This window comes from Pelodiscus sinensis, chromosome 26 (assembly GCF_052426305.1).
Source record: "Pelodiscus sinensis isolate ZL-2025 chromosome 26, ASM5242630v1, whole genome shotgun sequence".
NCBI classification, from domain to species: domain Eukaryota; kingdom Metazoa; phylum Chordata; order Testudines; family Trionychidae; genus Pelodiscus; species Pelodiscus sinensis.
The window spans coordinates 13,383,909-13,392,500 of NC_143077.1; positions in this window are offsets into that span (position 1 = coordinate 13,383,909).

Consider the following 8,592-nt stretch of genomic DNA (forward strand, 5'->3'; position numbering starts at 1 on the left):
TTTGAACACTCGGAGCTGGCAATCTGGGGTTGCGCACAACGTGAATCTGGATGGAATATTTCAATCAACAAACACGCACACACAACATGCATGCTACAAGTCCTTGCGCAAACCCCAGAACTGCTCTAGGAAACAGTGTGACCTTTTCACACTTTCTCCCATAAAACGTGGTGAAGGATCGACAGCCCTGGGAACTGCACTAGCATCACTGGTATCATGATAACGTCTAGAAGTCTGGGCCAAGACTGGTACTGCCGTGTGCAGACACAGTAAGAGACAGGCCCTGCCTCTAAGAGATTACAGCCAAAACAGGTGGGGAAACAGAAGTATAGAATGGGGAAATGAATTGCCCTCTGTCTCACAGCGGAGTTGGGAACAAAATTCAGGTCTGCTGCTGAGACCAGTGTCTTGCCCACCAAACTATGTTGCATCTCCACATCTAGATACCAATGTGCATGTCTATAGGGCCTTCTCACCAAGGATCTCAAAGCACTCGTTAATTTCACAGAGGCTCATAGCTACAACACAATTAAAACACATAATATGACTGATGTCTGTTGTGACATTGTATTTTCCGGAATAACGAGTGAGGGGTTAACGCCAGAGGATTGTGAATATCATTAGAATTTTAATCACACGTGAGTCATCAATGAAGTAACATATAGATGGGGATGAAACAGAAAAAGTACCACTGGGATATATCACCCACACATACACCCCAATCGTGTGTATTGTATATTCAATTAAAATTAATATTTGGATGTCAACAGACACCTAGGACTAAATCTTGCTGATTGCACGTACCCTATTGATCTCAGGGTCTTTAGTGGGTCGGCCAAGGACTGGTAGGCAAGCGGATGATGCAGAGAGCACCCTGCAGTATTCGACTTTGTAGATGCCAACAGGATGTGAGTACTCCACCTGGGTCATCGATAGAATTGGCACATGCAGGGGATCTGTGTTGTTTGAATGAGTACAGGTAGAGGCTGTATTTATCATTTACCCTAAGAGGTGAGCCTTGAAGTTTCTGCTCTTTTTTAGTAACTGATCACAATCCAGAAGGATCCGCATATTGTGATCACATAGAGTTTTCTTGGTATTAATCTTGCCTCTTTTGGTGTATATATGTGCATGCACCCCTCCCCCCCCCCCACACACCATCATGCACATGTAGTGGAGTTGTGTGCATAGCATGCATCTTAGGCAGAGAAAAGGAGCAGTTTGCTCATCCTGCTCCAGGGAGGGAGGACGATTCTACAGAAAACGTTACATTGAGAGCGGCATGGGGTTTAAATTGCAAAGATTTATTAATTTAATCCACAGCATTGAAAGGTCGTGTATTAATCAAAGGGATGCTTAAAACTATCCAAGTTCCTTGTCGGGTGTGAAGGGCATCTGTATAGGTAGAGCCCTGTGCGGTTACAAAATTCGTACACACATCCATAGCCACACAAATGAGCCACGGGAATGGGGATACCCATGGACATAAAGCAGATAGCCACAAATTTGCAGTGTTCTAGATACAACATTTATATCTGCAGCAGCATCCATATCTGCAAAAATAAGCCGTGGACATCAAGCTGTGGATTTGCAGGGCTCTAGCTATAGTTATCATAAAAACTTATCTCTCAACCTGGCACAAAGTCCCTGCCAGGGCTGGCAACTAAAAGGAGCTGGGCAGGGCCTGCTGCATCCTCGGGTGGCTGGCCTTGCTCCAGTTTGAAAGGAGTAGCAAATTGATGGGACCTCACCCTTCCTCCCTTGCTTTCTGCTGGGGCATACGCCCTGCGTGATGCTCTCCCCTGCACAGCCACATACCGGGATGTCATCCGGGGTGCTGGAGGCTGCTTGCAAACCGGGACCAGGTCATCACTTTCTAACCAGACCCAGCGTCCTACTTCTGGAGGCCTTGTTCTGCAATGCCACCTGCACGGGTCTCTGTTCCAGAAGCAATTAATCCTAGCTGAATATTTATACTGGTGCATACATGTGCCTAACGAATTGTGAATAACAATGCATGGGCCCTGAGCCATTCCTAAGGTGGTAACTCGACACCAGGGGCCTGAGAATCCGTATAAACCACTTGAGCTTATTCTATCCCCAAGTCCCTGGATTGAATTTCCCCGTGTAATGGCTTTCAGCCCAGGCATCAGCCTATACCTAGAGAGACACATGCGGTTCAAGTGAGAGCCCCTGTTTAGAACACACAGGCCCCCTTGGTTCTCTTCCCAACTCTACCATCGACTTGGCGTGACCGTGGGCGAGTCACGTCACCTCTGGACGGCGCAGCTTCCCCCTGCAAAACGTGCATAGTAACGTTGACCCACCAGACCCAGGTTAATTCATTCATACGTGTGAAGGGCGCGGTGGTCACTGGCTGAACAGTGCTAGAGAAGAACGGAGCCTCTTTCCTACAACCGTGTCTAGTACAAGGGAGCATGGGGGCCTTCCCTGCTTTCAGATCCCTGCTGTGAAACAACCATCCAAAGGACTGAGCTGCGCCAAGCCACAGCCCCGAGGGGGTGCCCTGCCCTGATGATCCAACCCTCCCGCTTCCACTCAATGGCTCCATTGCACCCACATGGGCAGAGGTCCTGAGCCCGCACTACCCCCTCGCCTCCTCCACGCCCATTAGAGAGAGGCCGAAGCTGCGCATCTTGGGCGAGAGCCAAATGTCGGCAGGGTGCGGGCGTGGAGGGCCCGACTTTTGCACTGCTTCAGGGAGGAGGGTTAGCAGCAGGACTGCAGAGCAAGCTCCTGCATCAGACAGAGCCAGGCCAGGTCCGCGTAGACCACAGCAGACCCGGCGGGCCAGGCCTGGTTCGGACCCTGCATCGCAAGGCGGAGATCCGGCGACACCTGCATGTCCGACGGCAGCGGGGGGACGGCGCAACACGCACCAGCGCATGCCAAAAGCGGCATGCCCACCAGCACCCGCAGCCCATCAGCTGCTGTTCCCATGGGGGCCCACCTGCCTGCAGGTTCCCCCAGCCCCACCGATGCAGAGGGGCTGCTGGAAATTCAACTCGCCAAGGGCCCTTGTTTCTCTGGTCCCACGAGTGCTGCGTCAGCAGCCCCAGTGCAGGGTTACGCTGCCACCTTGTGGCTGGTTTGGCTGGCCAGCCCTCCTCTGCTCCTGGGTTTGAGCGCAGGTCAGGTGCCAGCAGAACTTCTGCAGAAGATCCAGACTTTTCGTTTCCTCTTTCCGGGCATGCTAGGGACTCGTCCATCTGTAACCCTTAAAGGAAAGAGCCTAGAAAACCAGGCTGGAACAGGAACGTGTCCTATATCCTAGCCATACAACCATGCTCTTTGTTCCATGCACCTGGTACTAAGGCGCTGAGACGGTATGCAAGCCATGTGCACTGTATTTATCTTATATTTAAAGACACACTTGCTGGGCTGGCCTCCTGAGATACACACTTCTTGTGCAGAAAAGCATCTTTGATCCTCTTTTGTTCCTACTAACCCCTCCCTCCCCAGCCCCTCCATTGCATCTAATCATGCGCCATCAGGGCAGGTGGCAGAAATGAGGTTTCTACAGTCAGGGGCTGATGGGTTGAGGGGCAGAGGAAAAATTTTAGAGCAAAACTCATCTTCAGAGAGGGCAGGATTTTAAACTGAGCTATTGCAGACCTTGCGGCCACCGGCAAGTCTGAAAAGCAGGAAATCGCTGTGGTCGGGTTGATTCAATTCCCGGGAGGGCCGTGGTAATGCGATCCTTACCCCGTCCAGATCCGGACAGCTGGCAGCATTGCTGGGCTCCAGGTGTCACAGAGGGGCGTGGGTTCACCCAATGTGTGCTTGTGAGCGTGAGAGAGATCGGTGTGTGCCTGGGAACGGGTATGTGTGGCAGGCAGAGACTCCGGGGCGTGAGTCCCAAGTGGCACACAGGTGTTAATCAGGAGTAGCTCTGAATCAGGCCTGCTGGCACATTATCCTTTCTCCATGGGGACGGCCCTGGCTTTTCTCCTTCTTCCCTCTCTGGAGCAGTGCAGAGAGAAACAGAGTCTCATGGTCCCCCCAGAAGCCAGCAGAAGCTCAGCCAGTACTTGTGCCTGGGCTAGGATGGAGTGGAATCAGGAAATTCTGTCTGGTGTCAGCAGAATAGAAGAGTTTTAGGACTTTACTCACCAGGCCTGTCTGGTGGTTTCGGGGGGAGGAGGGAACTGGTAGAGGAGAACACAGGAGTGAGCCTCCCAGCTGAGACCAATGGTTCGTGAAGGGTGGTATCCTATACAGCCAGTGACTAATCCCAGCTGGGGACTCCCCCCATTAATATAGAACAACTCACTCCTGGAGGAAATCCCTTCCTGACGACAGACCCACGTTGGCCAGCTTAGGCCCTGAAGCATGTGGCCTTGCCCCTTACATATTTTATCCTGGCTAATGTAACTGCAGCTATTCTCAGTTAGAGAAATGGTTAATCCCCTCTCGAAACCTAAATGTCATGCTCACTGTTATCATGTGGCAGGGAGTTCCACACGCTACACAAACGCTTTCCTTTTATCAGGCGAAAAGGCAACAGATGTGTCACTGGGCGTCTCCTCATTCCCACAATCTCAGCGGATAAATAGGAGGGCCTGTGTTACCTGAGCCAGAGGATTCCTTATCAAATGGAATGGCTCAGCTCATTCACCTGGGAGCCTGCCTGTAGCTCTAATCGCATTCTCTGGCTGCTTTTGCTAATGCTGCATTGTAGAACACACAGGGCACGTTACAACAATCATGTACCAGCTGACCCTTCCCGAGGGGGCTGTGTGTGTGTTCCCAACAGTGACGCTACAGATGGGATCATGCACCGGGGTGCAGGAGTTTGGCTGAGGAGTGCAAATCCCTAACCCCTGCCCCCAAACCCAGCTCTATGCCCCCACAATAGCACTGCCTGGCCAAAGGAAGGCCTCCTCCCTCAGTGGGGTGGCGATGGGGAAGGAAGGGCTGTGCTCCCCCTCCCAGCCCCTACCCCATGTGCATTGTGCCCACACACACTTTAATGCGGTTTGGAGGAGCAAAGCATCACAGAGGCTTTTCAATAATTCATCGAGCTCCTTAACGTGCAAATCCCTCCACTGAGCCGACGGGCCCGATTCACCTCTAAACCCCGCTGCACATGGGAAAGGCTCCCCCCACCCCCTTCAGGAGCTGCAAGCGGCGCGTCCGGGAGCAGCAGCCCCCCAAAGGAGCAGCGGACACTCTTGGGCCCACGAGCAAGAGGCTGGCATAGTGGTTCAGGCTGGCGCAGGGTGCTAGTTGTGGGGAAATGATACAGGAGATCTGGGCTCCAACTCCAGCCCTGGCACAGACCTTTGCCAAGTCACTGCCTCCCTCTGGGACTCAGTTTCCCCTTTGTGAAAAGAGGAGAAGAATTGCTTTCTTCTGCCTTGTGCCTCCGCAGATAGTGAGGAGGGATCGTCCTTCCCAAGGGGAACGCCCGGCACCTAGCACACCCGGTGCCCTGACGCCACGGGCGTGGGCCTCCGAGCATGGCTGCAACAAGAAGCAAGGGCTTGTTTTCACAGGCTCCTGCGTAGGAGAGTCTAGCAGCACGGGAGGGAAGGTGTCCAGCGCCCGCACTGCAGTACAACCTCCCCAGACCTGCCGCTTTCCCAGAAGAGCAGGTAATTGATCAAACGGAACACGGAGCGTAGCTGGAGCTGAGCTGCAGAGGTAATGCATTTTAAACCTGCCATTGGGGGGCTCTGCCTTTCTGGCGGAGGCCCAAGTCTGTATGTTGCACACGCACTGGGCTGCCTTCGAGGCTCTGCCAAGCCAAGTGGTTCTCCGGCGAGGCCAGATCAAAATCTGCAGACTCCTCAATTAACTGACCCTCCCGGCCTGCTCCCGGGGGAGCGGGTTATTTCTGCTTTCTGACACAGGCTGCTTTTCCAGGTTGCATGGCTGCCTGCATCTGCCACAGCAGAGCGAGTCCCATCCCGGCTCACTCCCAGCTGTCCCACCGCATAGCGCTGACCGTCGCATATGGCTTCCCTCAGGACTCGTGTCTTGGGGCGCGTGGGGGGGCAGGAGCCTGTTACCGGAGGGGCCCCGCATGTGCCCATGCAGACGGGTGTGGATCTGCAGTCTGGCCCCCAGGAAGGAAGGGTGGCACAGGCAGGAAAGACCATTCGTGCTGGTACAAGGCCGTGGGGCTCGCCTTTGGTCAGTTTCAGCAGAGCACTCTGCCCTGCACTGGCCCAGCCACGCGGTTAGTGGCTACAGTCGTCTGAGTCCTGCTCTCTTTGGCCCCATCCTCCCCCCGCAAGGGGCAGAAGTGCCACTGTCGGACCAACCTCGGACCCGCTCGGCCCCAGGAAAAACTCCCCTTTCCTGCCTGTGCAATTTGCCAGCCCGGCTCAGCCCAATGCCCATTGAGAAGGGGTAGAGCAGAACCTCTCGAAAACCCCTTCCAGCTCTCAGTCCTCAGGCCCCACCTGACCTGTGGACAATCTCTGGTGATCAGGCAGGGCCTCTGCCCCCGAAACAAGCCTAGAAGGAGACGGGAAGGGAAGGCAGAACAGCCCCTTCCAGCCGAAGTACACCAAGCCGTACCTGGGGGAGGCGCCGTTCCTTCCTGACCCAGGGAGTCATGGGTGCCCGAGAGTGGCTCCCCTCACTGCTCGTAGAATTACCCAGGCCTCCCTCACAATTCCCTCTCCGTGTTCCTCCGAACCCTCCGTCCCCCAGATCCGTGCCTGCTCATGGAGCTCCTCCAGCAGCAGCAAGGAGCTTAGGTTTGGGTGGTAGGGGTAGGTCGCAGCAGGTCGGCCTATCCCCACAGCCCAAACCTAAGCTCCCAGCAGCTGTGGGGCCTGCTTGCTGGGACCGGTCCAGGGGTAGGCGGAGGGGACTGGGAACACTGAGGCTGGCGAGCACACGCGGCGCCGGGGAGCCTGTTGTGGTACCCCGGCCGGTGAGGCTTTCGCCAGGGCCACGTGGGCCTCCCAAGCTCCCACCACCCTTGTCGGCAGCGGCTCCTTGCTTCAGTCCCGATTAGCGTTAGTGAGGCGAGCGAGCCCCCGGCGCCTCCTGGCTGTGCCGAGTGACTAATCCCCAGTGTGACGCGGTGACAACCTCGCAGACACAGGATGAGCCACACGCACGGAGCCAGACCTGGGGACTCGGCTTCCGAGCCTCATTACCGGGCCTCCCTTCCCTTCCCAAGCGCGGCTCGGCTGCTCCGCCGCAGATTAGGGTTTAATGAAAGCAGAAGGGAATAGGGCTGAGATTTGCAGCATGTTGTTCCAGTCCCTGCTGCTCTCACTCCCCCTCCCGCCCTCCATCAGGCTCTCTGCTCCGTGCCACGGCTCAGAGGGAGGGGGCCTGACACTCCTCTGAAGGGTGGCCTGGGCCAAGTCTGTGCCTCAGTTTCCCCTTTGGTTTTTGCATTGGAAGCCCAGAGGGGCAGGTTCACCCAGCACCTTTTAAATAACAAAGATGCTGCTGCCGCACACAGATGCCCCTCTGCCATCCTACCCTGCAACCGGCTGCTGTCCCCCTGAGAGGGCAGTGCCCCCAGGAGCTCAGCCTACAGCCCGTGGGCTGTCTTTGTCTATGGGGAGCAGATCTGGTAGGCTACTTGCTCCTTGCCCTGCCCTGGGGGACGGGCATGGCACCTCCTGGCATCCCCTGCTCAGTAGGTGCTGGCTCTTGGTGCCATGTGTGGCTCCGCCCGGTCTCTGTGCCATGCAGCTGCAGGAGGTGCTGGCAACCTCCAGGGGCTGGGGAGTCGCCCTGTAACTGACAAGGACTTTTCAGGCCTTGGAGGAGGTCTGATGTGACGTGAGCGGCCTGGGCCTCTGCTCTGCACCAGATAGCAGAGCGCGTCGAAGGGCAGCTCCGCTGGCTGGGCGCAGCTGGGCCCACGCCCTCGCTTCCTCCAGCACAGCTGTGCTACCCCGAGGCATCCGGGCCACTGTCCCTCGGGAGCCCGAAACACTTTGCACATTTTGCCGCAGCCACCCTCCCGGCCCCAGGAGGTCGGCATCACCCCCTTGTACGGGTCCCTAACTCCCATTGATTCCAGTCGGATTTAGGCACCTCCATACCTTTCCAAATCTGGCTCCATATGACTGGCCCACGGTCCCCCAGCAGGTCTATGGAAGAGCGGGGAAGAGACCCATCAATTGGAGCCAAGGGGAGTGAGGGGCGGGGGGACCAGGAGGGGAGGGAGGGGCCTTTCTATACCAGGGATTTCACTGTGACAGATGCAGCAGGGCCAGGGGGTCTTTGCACCAGGGGCTCCCTTTGTTCCAAGGGCTGGTTCGATCCTCAGCAGCCCCTCCCCTGAGCCCCACGTCCAAACCAGCACTTAGGGGTCCCACTGATTGGCACCAGACAGCGCAGCCTGTTTGCCTGGGAGCCAGCGAGAACCCAGGGCCTGTCTGCGCCCAGCAGCCTCAGCCCAGATGCCCAACCTCTCGGCTTTGCACCTCGGCGCCTGGCGGTGACCAATCAGGAGCATCCGCCCGGGGGAAGGTGCATTCTGCGCCGGGCACTGCCCTCCCACCCGTGTCCCATTTTAGGAAGCACAAGACGCCAGCCTGCTCCCTGGGCAGCAGGGAAGGGACCAGGCTGCAGGCTCACCCCGGCATT